Source organism: Aphelocoma coerulescens, chromosome 1, assembly GCF_041296385.1.
Source record: "Aphelocoma coerulescens isolate FSJ_1873_10779 chromosome 1, UR_Acoe_1.0, whole genome shotgun sequence".
Classification (NCBI taxonomy): domain Eukaryota; kingdom Metazoa; phylum Chordata; class Aves; order Passeriformes; family Corvidae; genus Aphelocoma; species Aphelocoma coerulescens.
The window spans coordinates 89,898,784-89,922,461 of record NC_091013.1 but is presented as its reverse complement, the minus strand read 5'-3'; the positions used below and the strand labels follow the sequence as shown (position 1 = coordinate 89,922,461).

Genomic DNA, 23,678 nt, shown 5'->3' with positions numbered 1-23,678 from the left:
TCTGAAGCCTGTTTCTCATTTGCTGCAGCAGACTCATAAATAACTATGGGAGAGACTATATTGCATTGTTTAACATGGATGAGTCTATGGATCAAAACCAAATTTCCAGGGTATAGGGATTCACCACTCGATAAAACCACTGATTGTGAACATATCCCAGTGGTGCCAGTTGAGTCATACCAGCCTATAATTAAATTAATGGGAATGAAAACCCATCCCAGGGATAAAGATAAATAAATATATAGCATTAAATAAAAATAGACAGTCAGCATAGCTACCTCAGCCTTGGGTACTATGTTGTGTAGTAGCCTTTACTGTTAGTTTTACTCATGGGAAATTTTACATGGAGGATAGGCTAAATTTCATGTAGAAGAATCAATTCTTGGGACAACAGAAGATGACAAAGATAAAAGCAATGACAAATATGGCTAAAGGAATCACAGAGAAACAATTGCTTTTCAGATTAACCATCCCCTTTTTAAATTGCCAGTGGACCTCTGTTATAAAAAATAGGGTGTTTCTAAAATCAATATATTAAGCATTTCAGGTCCCAGTTTGAGAAAGTCCCTTAGAAAAGGTGGAAACTTTCATATCATTCTTCATTAATTCTTCACTTCCTTAAGTGCTCTGGGTATTATCAGTTAAAACAGGAATGCAGTGAAGAAAAACTAAAAGAATGTAAGTACATTAAATTGGCCCCATGTCAGCAAAGCATGAATTGTGATAAGCAAGACTTCATGCAAGGAGTAGGTATTTTACATTGTCACAATTATTGGTTCAATAATCAGTTGTCAGGGGTTTTAAGCTGCAATAAAAGCTATTGTTTGACAAACAAAACACTAAATTAAAATAAAAGGAATAAGGCCTTGAACACTGTTGCCTTTACAAGCTGCCATTACCTGTAGCCATGCTGATGAACCTATGGTCTGCTAAATTTTGTAGAGTCCAACAAGTTATCTGGAAGCCAAATAATGTGGTTTTGTAATGCTGAGTTTGCCTCTTCCATCCCCATTCCCAAAAAGCCTGTCCATTGCCATAAAGCCAAAGTCCTTGTCCCATTTTCTCCCCACTTCTGACAGCAGATGAGATATTGCTGATCTCTGCTCTAATTGGGATGACTAAAATGAGAATACCTGGAAATACAAACTGGACAGGAGTATTTCTTTCTTTATAGTCCAGACTTTTGGGATTGGCTCTTCTTCTTGTTTGACTGTAAAGTATGAACAGCCATGGGCCAAAATCACCAAGGGACAAATGGATGCCACCATCCACAATCTTCTCATTTAGCTTGCTCTTTATTAAATCTTATGTACTAAAAGGTGTCTTAGTCCATGTAGTCCAGAATTTTATGAAGTGACTTAGCCCAAGTATTCTCTTGTGAGATTTATCTTGCACTGGTGTAGCTAGCTGCAAAATGCAAGGCCAATTGAGAACAAGGAAGGCAAAAAAGATGCTTGGAGGACTGGAACACCTCTGCTATGAAGACAGGATAAGAGTTGGGATTGCTCACTCTGGAGAAGAAAAGACTCCAGGGAGACCTTAGAGCACTTTCCAGTACCCAAAGGGGCTACAAGAGAGTTAGAGAGGGATTTTTGACAGGGACAGGGAATGATAGGACAAAGGGGAATGGCTTCAGCCTAAAAGTGAGTAGGTTTAGTTTAGCTGTTAGGGAACAATTATTCACTATGAGGGTGGTGACTATGACTCTGGCACAGATTGCCCAGAGAAGCCATGGATGTCCCATCCCTGGAAGTGTTCAAGGCCAGGTTGGATGGACCTCTGAGCAACCTGGGATAGTGGAAGGTGTCCCTGCCCATGGCAGGCGGGCTGGAATGAGCCAGTCTTTAATGTCCCTTCTAACCCAAACCACTCTGTTGTTTTCTCCATCCAGAGGCCACAATAATCAAGTTTACAGGTGTTTGAAAACACCCAAGTTAGTGAAATTTGTTGGTGGATTTAAGTTGTCTTAATTTGGTTTCAGTTTGAGGGAATGTATAAATGAACAACTCCAAGCAAGGCACAGTAGTTTTAAGAAGCCAGCAGCCACCTCTGCCTCCAGACCTGTTCATGTTTGTTCACAGCCATTCCCAAGTGCTTATATCTCAACTTCCATGCAGTCACAGAGTTACTAAGAAGTACATACGTAGGCAATAGAGAATGATGCTAGGAGCAGGTCAGAGTTTCAGCTTCTATTTCAGTAACACTGAAGAAAGGAGAGAACATAGTTTTCCTTTTTCCTTACTTTTTTCTTTGCTTGCTAACAAGATTAATGGATTTCTTGTTGTGTTCTTCTTAAAAGAAAACAGAACTCTGTGTGATGGGAAAGTAGTGTTGCAGGCTGGGCCAAACCAGAAAACTAAGAGGGAACTTGAGACTGCAAAAAAACAAATGTGGTGCATAATGGGACCCATCTGCTTGTACTGAGATCTCTCTGGATGAGCAACAGATAACAAATTTCAGATTATATAAGTACTATATATTCATATCCATGCTTTCTCCACTTCAAACCCCTCAAAATCAGAAAAGAACCATTTTCTCTTTCCAGAGTCGACCATTTTTAGAAGATTTATTTCACTTCTGTATCTATTCATAAATTCCAGTTCAATCTAGACCCAGTAGCAGACACTTGAATTTCTGCTGCTTCACATTCTCTATCTCTTGTCACATATGGGGTATACAGGGATGTAAACTGCTATCAAATTATAAGTGATTTGCATTCATTTTGTACATATGCAGATTAGTGCAAAATATGAAGAATGGCAATCAATCCAGATGATTAAAAGAAAACCTGCTTTCTTACATGTTCAGTTTTCTTTTATTCAGATTTAGGACAAGTGAGTACCTCTGAGCAAGCTCTTGACAGGCAAAAAATACTCAACAAAAAACCTCTGAACAGTTCTGGAAATCAAAGCTGTGCTCAGGAAATGTAGTTGTCACTATATCTAAACATGCACAGGGCAAAGATCACCACTATCCACGTGGGAGATTGCAAGAATGAGGTCCTGAATATCAAAATAGATGTATATTGTGTATTCAGAAGTTATACAGATGACAGAGACCACTAGGAAGATTCTTCATGCAACACATAGTGCAGGATGTAGGTAATTCAAGCTTGAGCAAAAGTATTTACTAAAAAGTACAAAACCCCAAAAATATTCCTCCTCTATAGAGAATGGTTACATTCCTCCTCAGGCTGTGCCCTTCGTAGTAAATAATATGCATTTTGCTTCAGATGACTTTTTCTAGAGTCAGTTTCCTGATATTTTTTACTGATACCTCTTTGCTGCATCTGTCCAGCAGAGCCCCCTGCCAGTGAATTTCTGTTGCCTCTGCAAGTAGGCAAAATGATCCCATCAGTCCTTAACTCGCACTTTGAGGAGCTAAACAACTGGTGTTTTCCCTGTTGTTCACTGTGTGATCTCTTACCAAGCCTTTAATTATTCTCATATCTCTTCTCTAAATTTTCTCTAGTTTATAAACATCCTTGTCTTTCCCACTGGTACCCAACTAAAGAAGTATTTCAACAGAAGTTAACCCATGCCACATAGTGAGATGGTTTCACTATGACTACATGAGACTTCTCTGTTCATGTACTTGAGTAAAGTTTCACATTAAACCAAAAGCTCCTCCTTTGCCTATTTATTTTTAATGCCAGAGAAGTGTTTCTCAGTTTTGGAGTGCCTGGATAAAGAGATCCCCTATGAAAAGCATTGCTTTTACTTTTCTTTGCAATAAATAAGGGTTTATGTTCCATTACATTAGAGATGAGATCACTTGTCTGTACACAGCTCACCAAGAAACACAGATCTCTGTCAGGATCTCCTACTCTTCCATTACTAACTCCCCCAACTTTTTAGATCACCTGCAAACCATTGGCAATGACCATATTTTTTATCCCAAGTCACTGATAAACATGGGCAGCAACATAAATCTAGGAAATGGAGTCTATAATCTTGTAAAAAGTTAATTGGAAAGACACATAAGAAACTAAAAATATCAATAATAACTTATGGAGAGAGACTCACACACTGTACCTGAACAATTCCCTTTATGAATAAAACTTCAGACAGAAATAGCTCTTCTTACACAGACAGGGATTAGTTAATCTGTGTTGCTGTATCCAATATACTTTATGAAGGATAAAAACCATTTTGAATTAATGTATTGGGGTTATTAAGAGTCAGCTGACACCTGCAGATAACTACAGACAAGTAATAGGAATACTTAAACCATTATACACTTACTCACCTCACAGAGGGGCCTTTAACCTCTGGGCTTTCTTCTTACATAGTTTGATTACTAAAGCAGCTCTTCTGTCATCATAAGTCCTTGGCAATACTAGATCCTGTTGTGATTCCAAAAACTAAACCCTTTACCATAAAACATTTTTGTGGAGTTTTTTTTCTTTTTTGAAATATACTCAATATCCTCCTGCAATATATAATTTCACAATGCCTCTGTCTTTATCTCTATAAGTCACTGTTTCTCAAGTTGGAGTTATTAATAATCGTATGGAACTTTTTCAAAGAGTAGTTGGGGTGTGAAGAATATATACCAAGGACATCTGTGTCATTCTGATACCTTCTTACCTAGGTGCTAGCTGTCTTATCAGTCATAAAGAATTTCTAATTAGGACCATCAAAATACAGAGCCAATAACAAGAAATGACAGGGAGTAACTGGCATACCAGTTTTACCTCAAAGAGACTTAGAAAAACCTAGAATTTGAGAGGGGCTTTCTTACAAATTATGACTCTGCCTAGTTTTGCAAATAAAAACCCCCTACAACACGTGGTCCCATATGCCTGTCCTACATTAAAATCAAGAATATAAACTGACCTGATTTGCTGGTAAGAACCTAATTAGCATGGCTACAGGGTGAGCAGTCCCTCCAACATAATAATTTATTAGCTAGAATTCCCTGGGCCTTGGCCAATGCAGATTCCTGCCAAGGAGATCTGAAGAAGAAAGGGACCTAACCCACAGGATTTTCTGACTCTTAGCACAATGGGTCTTGGCAAGGAACCTTTCCTCACCATGTTCACTGTAAGCTAATAGGAGAGGAGAAAACAGATTTGAGACCAGTTGAGCTGTGGTGGTGGCTACTTTAATTTCTATTACCAAGCAGCTCTTTAGAGACCACAAGGTAAGTTACTACCCAGAGATCCTGCACTGTCCTTTATCAAAGAGAAAAGCAGCATCTGCTTTGGATAGGCTCACTAAATAGATGCTTTAACTGGACAGATACTGGAAAAAAATTTGGCATCTTTGCCTCAGAGTTTTGTTATCTGTCTTCATCATATCTCCCACTGCAGCTTGTAAGAGAAGATGGAGGTTTCTTGTGTTAGTCTTCCTAAAAAATATTTTCCTACTCTTTTTCTCTCCTCTGGATGGCCCCTCAAAATAATGTCTAAACTCCCATAATTGTTATGAAGGTTTGAAAATATTTAGGCTTCATCAGCTTATTTTGGATCTGCCTTTCCTGATGTTTCTATCTGTTTCAGTTTGAAGATCTGATCTTTTTATATGTATTAATCTGACTCATCCTTTATGGCCCTTTTATAAGGTTTCTGATTTGTGTAGCTTAAGTACGTCTGTTGTTCCAACCAGTCACAAGTTAGAGACATCTTCTAGACTTAGAGAAGGCTTCTCCACCTCCCAGTCACATACTTCTCCCAACACCTTCATTCAGAGAGGCAAAAAGTAGCCTGGACATAAGTGGTACTTGACCAAATTGTTGAGATAACTGTATGTTTTGATTTTGCTCTTTACATGGTTCTTTTGTAAAACTAATGAGGAAAAATTAAGGCAACAAAGGAGCTTGCTTTCATCCAGGAATGCAGATCTTTTCTCTATTTGCTTGCCAACTAGTCTGCTTCCCTTGGCATTTTCTGTCTCCACCCCAGTTTTCAGGGTAGAAAACACTGAGTCATTGCTGATAAAACAAGCAGGAAACTTAACTATATTGTTACCACCTATCAGCTTCCTATATGAGGGGACTATATCTAAACTGATTTAATGGGGTTGTCATCCAACACTCCGCTAATGCTGCATCTGAGATAGTTTTGACACATTATTCCACTTTTAAAACTATGCTTGGGATGAGAAAGTAGAAAATTCAATCACCAAGGGCGGTAACTTGGAGTGATTTTGTACCCAGGTCTGCTTTTCATCCCTCTTTCCCCCTTAACCTTTTTTTCCCTCTTTCCTAGAAGACAGTCATAGAATCATAGAATGGTTTGGATCAAAGGGGACCTTTAACTCTTATCTAGACCAGCTCCCCTGCAATGAGCAGGGACATCTTCAACTAGAACAGGTTGTTCAGAGCCCCATCCAGCCTGACCTTGAATGTTTTCAGGGATAGGGCATCTATGACTCCTCTGGACAACCTGTGCCAGCGTTTCACCACCTTCATTGTAAAAAAATTTCTTCCTTGCTTCTTATCTAAATCTCTTTTAGCTTAAAACTATTCATTACTCCTTGTCCTATTGCTAGAGGCCCAATTAAAAAGTCTGTCCTCATCTTTCTTACAAGCTCCTTTTACATATTGAAATGTTGTGCTAAGGCAACCCTAAGCCTTGTCTTCCCCAGGCTGAGCAACACCATTTCTCTTAGCCTGTCTTCAGAGAAGAGGTGCTCCAGCCCTTTGAGCATTTTTGTGGCCCTCATTTTGTTGGACCTGCTCCAACAAGTCCATGTCCTTCCTGTGCTGAAGGCCCAGAGATGAATGTGGGACTCCAGATGGGGTAAGGACAAGACACTCTCTAGCTGAAGTGCATGCTCTGAAATTGTCAATCTCATGAATATGGGATCTGCAGAAAGGAAATACATACTTATTGCAAGAGTGACACAGGATTCAGCTCTTTTGGTATGATTCAGAATTCAGATAATTTCTAGATACGATATTTGGGACAATGTAGGTTTGAGAGTGCATGTACCTATTCCGAACACAGCCTGTTATAGATGGTGCTGGATCCTGTGGGCTCCTGACAGCTAAATTGCTAATCTTTCCAAAGTGAAAGTAACAATTCTGTCTCATACAGAACACTAGACCTGTAATTCAAAAGATCTGACAAATTTAGAAAGGATTTTGTTCACATGTTTGAAGAAACTGACATTTTTACAATCTGGCCTGGAATCATCTTCTAGGATAACATTGAGGGGATCAAAGTAAACACATGTAGGAACCTAATAAAACCAAATGTCCCAAAAGACAGGTCAACTAACTTTCTACTTCCCATTTTGACTTTAAATGTGATTCCCATTCAATAATTTCATGAAAAGAATGATGGACTGAATTTCTGTAGCCTAAAATGAATGCTGCCAGGACACTGCAATGATATATTAAGGGAAGGGAGAATGAGACAGAGCTTCCAAGACTCCAAAATGATATGGCAACGAGGAAATAACTAGGAAGTTACTAGAAAACTTTTTCTATGGACAGATTAATTGAGACAAAAATACAAATGAGTTCTTCTGGGTCACAAAAGAGAGCTGCAAACAGATCAGAAGTCCCCATGTCCCCTCCTTTAAACCACTTACTATGGTCAGGGTGTCTTCTCAATAACTAGTCAGTGTAACTAGATCAGGACATCTGGAATATTTATGTTTCAAATTTAAAGTTCCCCCAGGAACTGGAAAAGGTGGCCTGGGGAATATGTCCTTTAAATAATGTCTCTATAACGACCAAGAAACAGTAACAGAAAAGGGAATCATCTAACTTGCCCTGTGGGACACGATCTGCGAGACTGGGGCTTGTTCAGCTCCTGCCCAAGCTGTCTGGCACATATGCTGTGAAAACAAGTGTCAGCTAATGGAGCATGCCCTCATGCTCAAGGAGTGAGCAAAATGCATTGTGCTGCATTTTGTCCGTTGTCCCAGTGGAATTGGGCTTTGGACAGTCGGAGACCCACTGCCATGGACAGGCTATGCTCTAAGTCTCCACCAGGTATTAACAATCTGCCATTTCCCTTGTTTTCCCTTAAACGTGATTCATCTGTTTGAGATCTGTCATTCCAAAATGATGCTTTCTTGGGTATTCTCACTTAGAGAAAAGGACAACATCTATCCTTCTTTTGAAGAGGATCATGGCTGCATCCAAGTTGATCATAATCAAATATTTTGTCTATATTATAGACAAAAGAACAATAACCTTGGATGAAGTGGATCAGCTTGACAACAGAAATTTTAAAGATACTTTCTTCAAGAAATTAGCCTGAAATCTATACCATAGGAATAGATGAATGACAGAGATGAATTACATTAAACTTCCCTTTTTTGTTGTCCCAGCTGCAAGAGTCTTGCAGTGATTTACCTAGTAAGACAAGGAATTACTGGAACCGGTCCAACTCGACCATGCAAAGCAGCTTAACAAGAAAAAGCATCATTTGTGGCAATTTTCCTGAAGTTCCAGAATGACTCTCATGGAACCTCAAAGGTGAAATAATCTAACAGAAATGTGGAATTGTTTTGAAAATGAAACCCCCACATTTCACACTAAAGGGAGCTAGGAAATAGGACCCAAAACACCCTACCTCCTCCTGCTCTGACAGAAAGTGGTTAATTGCTATATTTGGTGAGAAAATGTATTTAAAAGCATAAAATTGAAGGTTTAATTATATTTGGTATGTGTTACTGGCAGAGCTTCATGAAATGATCAACAATTATCTTTCTCATCCATCAAGTGCTCAGGGATCACACAAGGACAGGGAGTAGGAATATGAAGTAAGCTTTGCCAAAAACATAAAAATGTGTTGTTTCTCTTGTAGCTTTCTTCATTTTTCCCCCCCACATTTTCCATGCACATCATTCAAATTAAAGTGGTTTTTTTCAGCATAGCTACTTTCCCACTTATCTGGAAGCAATCAACCCCACAAAACCTTTTGAGCATCAAACTCGCTACAGGACACAGCGGAGTCTCATTTTAAACCAAGAACAAATTAACGCATTCTAATTTAACTCCAGCACTTGATTAACCCAAAATGAATCAAAAATGCTGCTCATTGACATGCAAACCCATCTTTATTATATTGTTACTCATAAAACTTCATATGCAATGGCACAACTCTGCCAAAACATTCGGACAACAAAAACCAGCTTAATTTCAGATATTTACATGTTTCTGAAAGACTGAGATATTTCATGCCCACAACCCAACTTTAATTAGTGCTAAAATTACAATACAATGCATCCCATCAAAGCAGGCATGCTATTTATAGCTGCATATTTAACTCTTGGGTCGTCAGGTGCTCTGTACATCAGGATCACTAACATCCTGTTTACCTGAGAAATTCATTGTTCAGTGCTTAAGACACAGCTGGAGGGGCATGCACAATATGCCATGCTGTGAATGCCACTGGAAAGATGTAACTCATGAACAGTGGTTTTATTATGACTTACACGCTTATCTATTTACTTTTTGATTATTTCTCGTTGATGTACTAGGCCTGTTTGTGAAGGACAAACTGTAGAAAGCTTGATGCTGCTAACAGATGTGGATGCACTTAATGGGAAAATCCATTACTTCAAGGAAGGGCTGAGATTTCTGTGGGATTCTCCAAAAGGCTAAGCTTTTGACACATATATAAAAGCCTCAGAAGAGCAATTATTTGTTGTTTATTATGAGGGGATATTTGGAATGGTAGCTTGAGGCCTGGAGTGTTCTAAATTCATCACATAACACACACAATTTTAGTTACTCACAGGGGATCACAGCTTGAGCACCAGTATTTGGTGTTCCAGCCTGACCACCATAACCAAAGCACAGCTCTTCCTGCTAACACCATCCAAAACTGGAATTCAGCGAAGTGGGACAGCATAATGGAAATGTTCCCTACCACAACACAATGCGTGGTCTCACCAAGCACAGAGAGAGAGTCAGTGCTTGCAAACCACTTGGGAATTCAGTTTTGTCCAGGTTTTATTGAAGACTCTTCTCAAGCAGAGGGAGCAGGTAACAGGGTGAAGGAATGAAGAGCTCCTTTAACTTCTGTGGCTGTCTGTTTGCCCCCAGCTACCATCTGTCAAAGCAATTCACTCAGGCACTTGCCTTTAGCTGGGATGAACAGGAACACAAAGATGTGGCAAAGTTGCACTTGATGTAGAGGTGACAGAGCCTTTTCTCCATCCCATAATGAGGGACCTGTAGCAGATATTTTGACCTGAGTGCTGCATGGAGCCAACTTCACCATGTCAGATATGCTATTAGCGCAGCTTAGGTTTAAGATCTCAAGCTTATGCCAGTGAGTGCTGGTCAGATAACAATGATGGGATGCTTTGAAAACAAATCTATATCTTCTATTTGTAAGGACACAATAATCCAATGGCAATTCCACAAAGTAAAAATTAGAGGGTCTGACTGCCCAGAAGAGCTGTATTCAAAGGTCACATGCATTGTTAATAGAAAGCTTGAATAACAGTGAGGAAAAAACTTGTGAAGTATCCAATAACTCAGATGAAAAAACAAATATCAGGTTATAGACAACAGAAGTATGAGGCATGATCCCAATAAATAGGTTTCCTATCAAAGCTGGACGTTTACTTGCAGATATCCACTAACAGCACACACATTAATTACAAAGGAAAAAAGATAAATAGTTCAATTCATTTAGTTCTTTTCTTCCTGGCATTTCATGGCTGTCAGTCTGAATTTTTGAAAGAGGCCCACATTGAAGGTAACCCTATAAACAGGGTAACTTGGGACTTAAAAAAAAAGGCTAAAAAAAATAAGGTAAACTTTCCCCACATATGGTTCTAACAGATGTGGTTTTAAATTACCATTGGGACATAATAATGTTTTTTGAATAGACTGAATGTTAAATAGTTGGCTCTTCCTATGTGACAGACATTAGCGCTCGGTGGTTTAAGCAGAAAACTCCCTGTTTGCATCTTTAGCTGGCATGTACTTCATTTTCAGCCCACGCCGGTCAGTATGATTTAATACCTTGGCCTGATGTCCCTCTCACCAGCAAGAAAAAGGATAAAATAGGATTAAAGACATGAAACAAAACAAAACCAGGCAACATCAGCCCCCCCAGCAGCCAATGCCAGGCTCCTGCATTGTTCCTTACACAACAACTCCCGCGGCCCTGCAATGGGGACTCACTGGAGATGACAGCTGAGGAAGAAAAACATTAAATAATTCAAAGCCACTAATATCAAGTCTGATGTAGGTATAAAAATAGTTACAAAACACCACTCTATATGTTTTCATTATAGGAACTTTGACTTACTTGGAAACATCAAGAAAACCTCAAACCTATGCCACTCCCAGCCTCACACTCTCAATTAGTCCGGCAGTGGAAATGACATCCATTTCCAAACCAGCCTTCAATTTTCATGGCCATTTTGTGCTTCTGCACTGGGGGAGCCAGCACTATTCCACAGCAGGAGTGAAAAAGCCTGATCCAGAGACCATTAAAACCAACAGGAGCCTTTGAATTAACAGTAATGATTCTTGGATCTGGCCCTGGGTTAGGTTAAAGCATTGTGGTGCTTTGGGGATTCAAACAAGATTGAATGTGATTGGCTTTTGTTATCTCCAAAAAATTTTTGTTGCTGGGAGTATCCACTTCCAAACATTCAGTCTGCCAAGGCAGTGCACATTCCAAAAAAATGCCTTAATGAAATTCCTTAATAAGGAAACATGATGGCAAGGTGAGCTACTGCATAGTCTGTGTTAAATTAACTCAAGGTGTTTTCATTTGAGCAGAGGGAAGGAGAAAGAAACAAACAGGAGTATTGACATATGAAGAATATATGCCCCCACATGCTCACATTCGATTGGGCAGCTTTGCTGGGGCTGGGTATCCTGATTTTATTGATTTGTGTATGTCATGCACAGCAGAGATGTTACAGACTTTTTAGTCTTTCATGCTCTGAAATGGAGGGCGGGAAAAAAAAACCAAAGGAAAAAAAGAATCAAAAGAGTCTTCAGTGCAGAGAGCACAATAGAGCATCGGCTGCAGGAATCCAGCTCTAATGAAAGAGTTGGTAGAGGTCCCTCTCCTCCTGGTGTTCCCCCATTTTCTCACCCCCTAAAAGATACACTTTTCTTCCCTAATATCAGCTTCTGATATCCCCTTCTTCTCTGTTACCATATTCTCAACTAGATCCTTGATGTGTCTAATAATCTCTGGAGAAGACATCAGCCAAAATAAATAAATACATAAAATTCAACAAAACATTAATTATGCAGAAGGTATAAAAGGATACAAACCAAAGTGATGCAGGTGTACAATAACGTTGCTCTCCAGAGCCCGTGATCAGCAGCGTTTGGCACAGAAAGCCACAAACAGATGACATTTTAAAGCATATGGGGGGTATGCAGGGCTGCAAGCAATGGTTTGTAGCTCCTATACGAGTCATTTGTGCATCCCTCCAATCCCAAATAAGATTGCGAACAGCAGCAACTATAATAAGCCATAAAAGCTAAGCCCTAAAGAAAGCCCTGTTCAGGTAGACCAAGTGCTTGCCAGCAAGCAGGGCTCTAAGTGACAGGCAGGTGGCTTTGTCTGCTCACTCTTTTTTGTGAGATAAAAGCAAAACCAAGAGAGTAGCAAGTTTCCAAATCCCAGGTGTCTTTTCAGGGCATCATGAACGCAAGAGGGATTTTAGGATAGAAAGGAGATGGAGGTACAGGGGAAACATGTCAGGCTGTGAGAAGATGATCATTAAGTTGTCCCTTGGTATCAGGATTCTGGTGCTCCAGTACAGAGGAAACAAGGGCACAATTTGCTGTTTTGGGGAAGAGCAAACACTGGCTAGAAAGAAGTATAAGAAAAAAGACTCTGTTAGATGCTGACGATGAGAAGTAAAAACATTTGAGCAACAGAAAACTTCACAGTCATATGCCTGTCACAAGACAGGCAGGCTGGTTGTTCTTACTTTATAAAAAAGGTATTTTGTTGGTTATATTTTTGTTCAGATTATCCCCAGGACAAGAATAAAAGTCAAAATGAGAGCCTGTTTCATTTCTGGGTTTTCTGATTCTCTCACGAAGCCTCCAACCATTACACTACAACCTACTTTCACAGTACTGAGTAACAAGCTGGGTGATAAAAACATCAGATGAAATTCAGTATCAATAAAAGCAAAGTAATGCATAAAGGAAAAAACAATTCTAACAATGCATACACAATGTGGGCTCTAAATTAACTGGTGCCACACAGAAAGCTGGCTGAAGAATCTCCATGGGATGTCCTCTACAAATACTGGCTCTCTGCTCATGCCAGTTAAATGCGCAGGGAAAATTTGGAAATACATTAGGGAAAAAATAGACAATGAAAGTAGAAAAATCATAGAATCATTTATGTTGGAAAAGACCTGTGAGATCATTGAGCCTAACCATTAACCCAGCACTGCCAGGCCCACCACTAAACCATGTCCCTAAGCACCCCATCCACACACTTATTGAACACTTTCAGGCATGGTGAATCCACTACTTCCTTGGCAGCCTGTTCCAATGCCTGATCCCTCTTTCAGTGAAGAAATTTTTCCTAGTATCTGATCTAAACTTTCCCTGGTGCCACTTGAGGTTATTTCCTCTGTCTTGTCACTTGTAGCCTGGGGACAAGGAGACTGACCCCCACCAGGCTACACCCTCCTTTCAGGCAGTTGTAGGAAGCAATAAGGTTCCCCCAGAGCCTCCTTTTCTTCAGACTAAATATAATATGGGATGATGTTTTATAAGGCAACATGCATTTCTCTTAATGCTGCATGCATTTTGGGTCTACCCATCTCTAAACTACAGAGAATTAACAAAGACAGAGGAAAAGACTGCAAAGATTATCAGGAATATGGAAAGACTTGCAGAATAGATAAAGTAGGATGGGGATTTTCAGTGTGGAATACAAAAACAAAACCAAAGAATAGAAGGAATATATCTTGCTGTATAACCCACAAAGTAGGAGTCATCTAATGAAATTACCAAATTGAGAGGTAAAGCAGAAAAACAGGAAGGCTTATTCACTCATTGCATGATTTTAAATTATGAAACTTTTTCTTGTGGCAATCACAACTATATGCTGGGTTCAAAAAGAATCCAGCAAACTATTAGAAGACAACTGCTTCAAGGCCTACTAATCAGGATGGTTCAAAAGATTGTCCTGAAGATAGAAGACTGTAATGAAAAAGTGCACTCTGTATTTTAACATGAATAAAATTAGACTTCATATCAGTACAATAAAACTGCTGTAAATTGTTGGCAATGTAGAAAAAACTCCTAGTCATGGGACTAGCCTAAACCCTCATCACCTCCACAAAGCTGTTTGTACCCCCTTCTTTCTCTCTTCTCCATGGCAAATGCTTCCACCACATTGACTCAATGTAAGTCACTAAGTCATCAGAAAAAAACAAAACCCCAAGGAAAAGATGGAGCTTGTTTTCTCCTGGGTTGATCAATTAAATTGTACAATTGTAGAATCACAGAATGGGTTGTGTTGGAAGGCACCTTAAAGATCATCTAGTCCCAGCCCTCTCTGCCATGTGCAGAGACACCTCCCACCAGACCAGGTTGCCCAGAGCCCCATCCAGCCTGGCCTTGAACACTTCCAGAGATGGGGCATCCACAGCTTCTCTGGGCAACCTGTGCCAGTGCCTCACCATCCCCACAGCAAAGAACTTCTTCCTAATATCTAATCCAAATCTGCCATCTCTTATCTTAAACCATTACCCCTAGTCCTACCACTACATGCCCTTGTCAAAAAGGCATAAAATAATCAGACATATTCTGAAGGAGTCAAAGGACAGGAGCTAGGGAGAGAGGATATTGGGATGGGGGGAGAAGGGGAGAGCAGGACACCCCTCCTTCCATGCCAATGGGTCCAGAGATTGGCTCTGATGTGAAACTGAAGCCTGAGAGGTCACCTGTGATGATGGTAACAAAAGGAAAAAGCTGGTCATATCAAAATGCAATTATCTGTTCTTTCGGTTTTCTGGGTTCCCATTTGGTTTTTTTTCCCCTTGTTTCTTTGGCTCTGATTTGTGATAACAGTTGCTGTTACATTAGAATGTTGCTATACTAAATAAGAATTCCTCTGTCAGTAGGACACTGAACCTGAGGGTGGGACACGTGGGAACTTGTGTGATTGCTCTGTCAGTGCAAGATCTCCTGAGATTTCTTTGGATTTAATCCCGTCCTACAAATCCTGCAATGCTGTATAACTTTGATGTGACTTTGTGGGATTCTCATTACTTGTATTCACTTTGGTTTCCAGGAAGCTTGAAGTTTCATCATCTGCTAACATATGCTGAAATGCATGTGTCAGTTTTATAATAAATTTCCAATATAAAAAAATATCTATAAAACACACAAATATGAAATTAGTTTGTAACACTATCTCCAGTTCTCTGGTTATTAGGGAAAGGCAAAGTTGGTAGTGCTGTCAGTTATGGGAAGAGCGAGGCATCTTTAATAATAAAACAGCATTCACAGTTTCTTATAACTATACTAAGCAAATTGTTTGGCCTGAAAATTTCCATGCCAGCTGTCTGCCTCAGGCTGAAGTTTTTTAGAAAATTTCAGTCAAAACAGTTCAGCAGATTCTGAGAACAAGGCTAGAGAAAAATATGTTATTTTACTCAGGTTAGAAAAAAAAAAAAAAAAAGCCTTTAGCTTTCTTTCTAAAGCCTCCTCTGGGATTTTTAGGACTTTAGAGGAAGGACTTGAAATTTGTCTCGGAGAGAACTGTTTTTCTTCTAATGAATTTTGTGTGTATCTGTGTGAATTAAGCCAGGTTTAGACATCTTTGATAAAAACACTGTTGCTACATGTTCCTGAGTGCATTTGTATATATTTGCCAGCTTCCACTACTTACATTTCTACCTGTGTATGACTAAACAAGATGTTTTATGCTATGGGAAGTGCCAGGTCTGCATCCAAGTATCAGAACTGCCATCAGAGATGCTCTCTGGTTCTTGGCATGATCTCAAGCTGGTAGGAGCTGAATGAATTTGGGATGAGAGACTTGGAGAGCAGGGGTTAGAGGGATGAAAATGGGATTGCAGAAAGGAGATGGATGAGGCAGGGCATGAGGAGAGGACCAGGCTGAGAGGGATGGACTGAAGGATCTGTTTAGAGGAGCAGAGTGCTCTGTTAAACTAAGCCATTGACACACAGAGAGAGACCGAAATGAGGCAGTGTCACAAAGCTACTAGCTCTTGGAAGACTCAATAAAACCAAAAGAAATCAACAAAAATGAGTCTAACAGACCAATAATATGATTTAAAAGTATATATTGGAGACTCATAATTTAAGTAAAAAACACAATGAAAGTTGCCTTAATCAAGTGTCTGAGTAACAAAACTGTCATTATTCACAGGACAGTGTTTTACCCAAGCCAGTCTGGAGATGAAGCAATGAAAATGAGGAGTAGAAGAGGAGGTTTACAATCCCTGTCTCACCTGTTGCAGAGCTGGAAGGTTTGTAGTGACTGAGCAAAGGATTATGGAATGAGGGCAAACGTGTTTCAGATTAAGGCAGCCAAATGATGCCCCAAGACTGTGGGCAATGCTGGGCAAGTCCCTTCAACCCAGCATTTCATAATTGTGTCAGAGTGTGTTGCAGCCTCTGGATGACCATCTTGACAGCTCAGAGTCTGATCTGCTAAAATGTCAAACACCCACAGCAGCAATTAAAGGCTGTATGAACTTTGCATTGTTTTAGCACCACCGTAAGGAAACATCGTAAGTAAACCTCGATCACAGCTCTGTCTGCAGGAACACATCAGCCAGTTGGCTCTTGAGATTGTTCACTGCTTTCTAGAACAAGAATCTGTACTTAAAAGCTGATCACACCTTAAACCCAGCTGCACAAAGGGTAATTTTCTAGAAATAGCAGCATTTGCTTGATCTGGACTGACAGGATCCATGCTGCCCACAGCCCAACCACCTAATGCTGTCTGTATCAACAGGCAGAAAGCAAATTCCAGTGTCTCTCATGCTCTGTCAGTTTTTCCAACCACTTGTGGCAGTCATTTCTACAAGTTTTTTGATTAACCAAACTCTCCCTTCCTGTTCTTCTTTACGTTACAGAGGTAAGGATGAAATGGGTTTCAGCATCCAAAGACACACAGGCAGTTAAAAAGGAATTAGCAGAATACTGAAAACTTTCCAATAAAAAAATATGTGAGTTCAGTTCATTTATAAGATTGGGCCATTTAAGGCCAGGTGACCCAGTGGAAGAAATGGTTTATGAATTTCTTGCCTCCAGGACTCTGCTCTTATGTGAACAGACAGTATTTGAAAATTCTCCTGCCCAGGAAATGAATCTTGGCTTCTCTTATCCTCCATACAGCATGATATCGTAGAATCATAGAATATCCTGAGTTGGAAGGAATCCATAAGGTTCAGTGGGTCCAACTCCTGATATAGAAGACCAAGATTGCTTTTATGAATAGACCCAATACTCCCAGGAGGAACAGGCCTAGACTGGATTTTGTAAAGCAATTTTAAGATTTTCAGTACACTTATTGGAGTTTGAGGAGGAGACGACAAAGCCTGTGAGCCCTTGTTGCATACATGATGCAGGGTTGGACTAAAACAGTAAAACAGGACTTGATCTTCTGTTTTTTAATTTTTGTCTGTATAACTAATCAATCTCCAGAATACTTTGAAGACTCAGTGTGTGCAAACACACGTGCAGGCAAGTCATACAGCTTCTGCTCAGTGTTTAAAGAGAAAACTGCACTGAATAGTCACCTAAAACCTAAATCAGTGGGCAGCGAGACATCTCCTGCTTTCATGTTTGCTGTTCCTGCTGGAGTAGCACATCTGCCACCGCTGCCTTAGCAGCGATTACGGCAGTGCAGCAGCATTCTGGACTGCAGTGGTTATCCTAGACCGTAGCAAGTGCTACTTCACTAAAACATGTGGAGCTATCTGTGAAATCTCACTGAGCCATCCCCATTTAAACGAACTGATAAATGCAGTTCAGTGAGCTCCTCCGCCTAAATCGACCATCAGCAACTCCTCTCTTCTCTTTCCTTCTTCCCCCCACTTAAAAAAAGAACAAGGATTGTGTCACATCCTAGAAAGCAACTCCTACTTGGAAAAGGAAACTTATCTGTCAGCCCTATTCCATTTCATAATGCTCTTTCCTCCTTCTGGCTGCCAACACACTGGAAGAACAGAGAAATCTGTGCCTACTTTCATGGACGTCTTCACATTCAAAAGATCACCTCTGCTGATACCCAGCAGGACAACATGTGATGAATTTTGAATCCCCCTACAGCACAAACAGCTTAATTCCCAGAAATTTGGTAAAAAGACAAAGGATTTTTGTGAGTAAGGTTCAAACTTTCCAAAATTTGAACTTTCTGTAAGGAAGGTTTGTCATTGCACACAGACAAGGAAACGTGCCCTCCTTTTCACGTTTCAACTCTGCCTCTACAGATGATCCAGGGAGAGCAATGTGGAACAACTGGCAAAAAAAACCAAACCAAAACAAAACAAAAAACTAACAAAATTATTTATCTGAAGTGAAGCAAGGGTGAAACAGCACAGAAGAATGAAAATGGTACATTTATTCCTGACTACTATCAGTCCTATAGCCACACTACAGCACCACTCCTTACGTTATGCTGACATAGTTAAGATATAAATTTCTCCATGATTCTTCTTCCTTTTAATTTAGAGCAAAGAGGAAATACACACATATGCTTTTAAAAAATCTTACATTATAAGACTTTTTTCTCTGAAACGTATCGGTCAAGGATCCGTGAATACCCAATTCACTGGCAAGTGGTGCGAGTTACTCTGTCAAAGTACCCAGCAACGCCAGTCTGTCAGTTCAAAGCAGAAACAGAGTTATTTTAGCTTTTAGTTACAATAAGCTATGCTGATAGACCTTGTAACAGGGCAGGTAACAGCCAGTCTTTAAATCCGAATTGACATTGATTTACAAAGTTTCATTTCTCTGAATCAAATCTGAGAGAGAGCGAGTTTCAAGCTACTTCACCTCTTGAAATTACACATTTCTTAAACACAGAAGAGTTTGCTTTAAAAAAAGAAGAAATAAAATCTCAGAGCTAAGATGAAAGGGAAAAGTGATGTTAAAGGTATCAAACTAGCAAGTTTTTGTTTATTCATCTTTTCTAATTCTTTTCCCCTCCATAAATTTTTAAAACCGCCTTGATTTGAAATCCTAATAATAAATATGCCATGCAACATTCCTCCTGTCAAGTCTCTCTCTTCGTGGTATTACTGCAATATTTGTAACTTTTGATCTGGAAACATCAAGTTACATAAGATCATAGTTCTGCTTCTTGCAAAGATGTGATTCTGTCAGAAAATGAACCACTGAAGCGGGAACTCAACAGAACTGGAAATGACTTTCCCAGGGAAAAGGTAGTTCCGCTTAAGCATCTCAGCTATTTTAAAGTGCAAGAACTCAATGTTTTATTCTCCTGAGCAGAGAAATGGCAAACTACCAGGTTAAAAATAATCAGAGTAGGCTCTTAATTGGAATAGTGTGCATGTTGTAGACAGAATGAAATAACATTTAGTTATTATGCACTCCAGGAAACCAATAAAATAAAATAAAATAAAAATTCACTTTGTAAAACAAAAAGAACATTTTCCCTTGCCAGCATACTATCTGCTCACCAAAACAAAAGGGAAGCATCTATTTTAAATGAGTCAAGGAAAATAATTAAGCTACATGAACTTAAAGTTGCAGAGTCTTCTCAGCCCAAATCTCACTCCTTCCCCAGTCCCACTGAAATTAGAGAGATGTCTCTCTTTTTCCATCCATGTAGTAAAATAAATCAGGGGGAGGGGGAACTATCTCCCCACCCCAACCAAAACCAGATGAGCAGCTTTACCCTCATCTCTCCATAAATTTTCCCTGTCCTTTAAAATTACAGAAGGCAAATTCTCCTCAGAAAAGCCTTTCTAAACCAGGACCCCTTGGTAATAAGAAAAGGAAACTACAAAGTTAACTTCTGCATCTTCTTTTGCCTTTTACCCCTTTTCTTGCCAAAGAACAACCTGAGAACCTTTTTCCATGTTAATGACCCTCTTTCTTCCCCGAAACATGACATTTCTTCTCCAGATCACGCACATAAATAACAGATGAATTGCAAATCTCCCCTTGTGAAGATGTGTACACATTCGAAAAAGGAGGGTGAGACACAGAGTCCCTGAAAAGATATAGTGCATCTCAGTGCAGTGGCAGTAATTCCCAATCTCGGTGATTTTTTTTTTTTTGAGGGGGAAAAAGGAGAAAAAAGTGAAATAGGTTATCTGCAAAGGCACCTCCCCTTCTCCCCTGCCCCAGTTGTGTGTGCAGACCCCCTTCTCAGGACGGTGGGTGCAGAGCAGTGGTCCTGCTCTCAAGGCAAGAACAAACCAGGTTACATTTTCAAGTGCCTGGGAGATGCCCGGCCACACACCGTGACCTCAAGGCCCCCTCCCAGTCCCCAGACCTGCTGCAAACTAGCACAGACCCTAATTTTCTTTGGCCATGCACTGACTTGGGGATTGCATTCCCAAGGGATCATGGCAGCAAAGAATTCTCCTGGCCACAAACTAGCCCATTGCAGCAAGGACTGATCCAGCAGCGTGGCAGAGTCTGGGAATTTCACAAGGAAGGGCAGCTCGCAATGGCCACAAACGAGCAAATTCCTACAGCCTTGTAACGCAGGCAGAGCCGAGCGAGCTGCTGTGAAGTCTTGCCTCGCTGCAAAACAGTGCAAGAGATGCGTCTTCCTCCGTTTATGCTCCCCCCACACCGTACTAAATATAAATACACGTATATGTACACATACTCCTTGTTTTTTCCACCCAAGCCTATAAAAGTGCTACAGGCACAGGCACTAAGTGGGAGGCGCCTGGCTCTGAAGAGGCCAATGAAATAAATTAAATACAAATCACTGGCTCAGCCCCAGCCTCCCCCAGCTACCAGGGGAGAGGTTGGGGTTCCCAATGGCCAATCCCCAGCTCCTGCCAGAGCCGGAGTGCGGGTGGCATATGCGGACTGCTGGCACAATATAGGTGTATATATGTTAAGCCTTGGGTGTTGCAGGCACATATGGTGCACATGTTGTGAGCAGAGCACTTTCCATAGGAGGGGAGGGGCTACCCTACTAGTAGGCAATTTTATTAGGGTCAGCGAAGCAGAAAGAAATGGGATTGGGATAGGCTGGGAGCTGCCAAGTTCCCCTGCCCAACTCCAGCCCCCCAGAGCAGGGAGCAGCACACTAACAACTTGCCAGGCTACAGCAGAAGTTTACCTATAAAAAACAGACAGACAACTTCCAGCTTCAAAGATTTGCTCTCATTTTCTCATTTTATGGCCCTCCTTTCACCGGAGACTTTTCTCAGGGAAAAAGAAAAAAAAAAAAAAAAAAGAAAAAAGATGCAGCTGTAAATTCAAGGTGAGGCTTCACTGCAAAAAGTTAAGGAGGAAGATAGGGTTGAGGCAGAGAGACTAAATTTTAGTTTGCTTCACGAGTTTGGTGTTTCGTTGTATTTATTTATTATTTTTAAATGATTAAAAAAAATTGCACTTTCCAGGAAAAACCATGAACAAATGCATTCAAGATGCAGAAAGATCTTGCCTGTCTATTCAATGAACATTTAGTCATCTCTGTTTTGGCTGTATGAAAAATGTATTTTGGACTGTGTATCCCATAAAACAAGGCAATGGCATAAATATGGGTTTTTTTGGTTGGTTTTTTTGTTTTGTTTTGGTTTTTTTTTTTGTTTTTTTGTTTTCAAATCATGTGCTTACATGGTTGTAACCACTGTGAATTTCTAAGCATGGTCATGATAAGAAAGTAAATAAATACTGCCTTGTGAATACTTTTAGAGTTTGGGGGGGCTAAAGATTTGTCATTCCTTAACTACCACTTCTTTTGAAGTAAAATATCACATATATTTTACACTGTATTTCCAATCAAAACAACTCCCAGGAAATAAATGCCCTTTGGTAGCAGCCTGGTTTTAGGTTCAACAACCCAAATTTGTATTTGAGAATGCAAATTGCTGAGAATACTAGCAGGAGTCTGAACCACTGCATTTCTTCCAGGCACTCCAGCATCTTTTCTCCAACACCACACTATTTGGGCAAGCTTTTAATCCTGGCAGGGCATGGCTGGAAGCAGGGCTTTAACATTTAATGCCTAAGAAACAGACTTGTCACTCAACTTGCAGTCAAGCGCATTTCTTTTTTCTGCTTTTTGGTGGAGGCAAACCCACCTTTCCCTGGAAAATGGGAGACCCCATCCTCACGCCCGATTCTAGCACAGATCCAAATGTAAACATACACACACACACACACACACTGCCACCACGCACCACCCTGCAGCAGGACATGAGCATGGGGGGTTCAGACAGAGCCAAAGGAGCCTTGTGAGCTGAGAAATACCAAGGCACTTCTTTCTTATTCTATTTTTTTTCTCTCTCCTCTCCTCCCTGCTTTTACTATTACATAAATAACACCGATTGATCCTAAAGCTTCATCCTTGCTCCAGTGCCTCCCAATCTGCGCTGCTGCCTTCCCCCAGCACAGCCGCACCGCTCGGGGTGCAGAGGGAAGGGTCGGGGAGGGGGAAGGTTGGACGGGAGAATCCACTCCAAACATACCCTGAAGCAAGGTTTTGGCAGTCTGGGGGTGCCTGATCCCCCCCCGCCCCAGCCCGGAGCTTCCTGCAGCATCTTTGCCTCCCTCTGCTGCAAACTGTGCGAGGGGAGGGCAGGGAGCTGGGCAGGAGGGAAGGATGGATGCTGGAAAACCAGGGATTCAGGGAGCTTCTCCCCAGCCCCAGCCTGTGTGCCTGGCTGTTTGGTGGGAAGAGGGAAGGGGGAAGGGAAAATTGAAGAGAGTCTATGGCACAAATACACTTTTCAGAGGAAAAAGCGAAGCTTACCATGTCTGCAGCTTCCCCCCACGGAAATGCCACTTCTGTGTCCAGCGATCCCAAAGTGGAAACTACAGGCAGGCACCGGAGCTCATCTCCGCAGGCAGCTCAGAGATACACCGCTGCCACCCCCAAAAATCAAAATCAAAATAAATTAAAAAAAAAAAAAAAAAAAAAAAAAAAAAAAGAACAGCGTCTGGTCCAGCTTCTTTCCTGACAGGAATCGTCCTGGTGGGACTGCCCAAAATAAGCAGCTGCAATCCAAAGGCTTTATTTAAAGCTTCCCCCCTCCTCCTCCCTCTCTCCGTGCCTCGCTCGCTCTCTCCCTCTCGCTGTTACACACAGAGAGAAAGAGAGACACACACAGGTTACATGAATGGGAGGCAGGAGCCGGCGCTCCCGGCTGGAATGACAGGCGCACATGCGGCTGGCGGCTGCCCACCACAGCGGCGTGGGAACAGCTCGGACATGGCCTACGGATGCGCGGAGAGGGGCATGGGGTGGGAACGGGCATGGGGTGGCATGGGCATGGGCATGGACATGGCACAGGCACGGCAAGGGAGGACACAGACACAGGCACGGCAGGGACATGGGGCTGAGGAAAACATAGACATGGGCATGGTCAGGACATGATCACAGAACAGACATGGGCCAGGGATGTACACAGACACGGGCATGGCATGGGCATGGGGAGAACACAGACACTGGCATGAGATGGGAACAGGCACAGGCGTGGGCATGATGCAGTCCTGGCATAGGCATGGATCAGGGGAGGACACAGACATAGTCATGGCATGGGCATTGGGAGAAGGGCACAGGT

The 23,678-nt window shown here is 41.1% G+C and overlaps 1 protein-coding gene across 4 annotated transcripts in view; it reads right to left on the bottom strand.

Moving 5' to 3' along the window:
- Nucleotides 1-23,039, bottom strand: part of TENM4 (teneurin transmembrane protein 4) — a 600,317-nt gene extending 577,278 nt beyond the window's left edge. For all 4 annotated transcript variants that reach the window (XM_069016277.1, XM_069016269.1, XM_069016304.1 and 1 more), the window contains exon 1: nucleotides 22,868-23,039. The gene's annotated coding sequence lies outside the window, so the exon portion shown is untranslated. The remainder of the gene's footprint in view (nucleotides 1-22,867) is intronic.
- Between the last annotated feature and the right edge of the window lie 639 nt (nucleotides 23,040-23,678).